We start from the raw sequence: 967 nt of genomic DNA, 5'->3' as shown, positions 1-967 counted from the left end.
TTAATGGTAGGACTCTTGGCAGTGTGGAAGATCAGGAAGATCTTGGGGTCCGAGTTCAGAGGACGCTCAAAGCAGCTGCGCAGGTTGAAGCTGTGGTTCAGAAGGCGTATGGTGTACTGGCCTTCAGCAATCGAGGAATTGAGTTTAGGAATCGAGAGATAATGTTGCAGCTATATAGGACCCTGGTCAGACCCCACTTGGAGTACTGTGATCAGTTCTGGTCGCCTCATTACAGGAAGGACGTGGAAGCCATAGAAAGGGTGCAGAGGAGATTTACAAGGACGTTGCCTGGATTGGGTGGCATGCCTTATGAGGATAGGCTGAGGGAGCTCGGTCTTTTCTCCTTGGAGAGACGAAGGATGAGGGGTGACCTGATAGAGGTGTATCAGATGTTGAGAAGTATTGATCGAGTGGAGAGTCAGAGGCTTTTTCCCAGGGCTGAAATGGTTGCCACAAGAGGACACAGGTTTAAGGTGCTGGGGAGTAGGTACAGAGGAGATGTCAGGGGTAAATCTTTCACCCAGAGGGTGGTGGGTGTGCATTGAATGGGCTGCCAGCAACGGTGGTGTTGGCGGATTCGATAGGGCTTTTTAAGAGACCTTGAATTAAGTACATGGAACTTAGTAAGATAGAGGGTTATAGGTAAGCCTAGTAATCTCTAAGGTAGGGACAAGTTCAGCACAACTTTATGGGCCGAAGGGCCTATATTGTGCTGTAGTTTTTCTATGTTCCTAATACTTATTTGGATGTTAACTCCATGTTCAGAGAACGCTATTCTCTGCTCTGGTGGGGGCCTTTTCAATTTTATTGTTGGAATGTAGCTGTTGCTGATAAGGCAGCCGTTTGTTCTCCTCCCCCAGTTTCTCTCATCCAGCAGAGGGGCTGAAGGGGCAACTCAGAGGGTAATTAATAAACCACCAGACTGTGGACGGGAGTCACATATAGACGAGACTCAGATGGTTGCTGA

Source organism: Carcharhinus amblyrhynchos, chromosome 26 (assembly GCF_965287045.1).
Source record: "Carcharhinus amblyrhynchos chromosome 26, sCarAmb.v2.hapA, whole genome shotgun sequence".
In the NCBI taxonomy this organism is placed as follows: Eukaryota; Metazoa; Chordata; class Chondrichthyes; order Carcharhiniformes; family Carcharhinidae; genus Carcharhinus; species Carcharhinus amblyrhynchos.
This window is presented reverse-complemented; position numbering follows the sequence as displayed.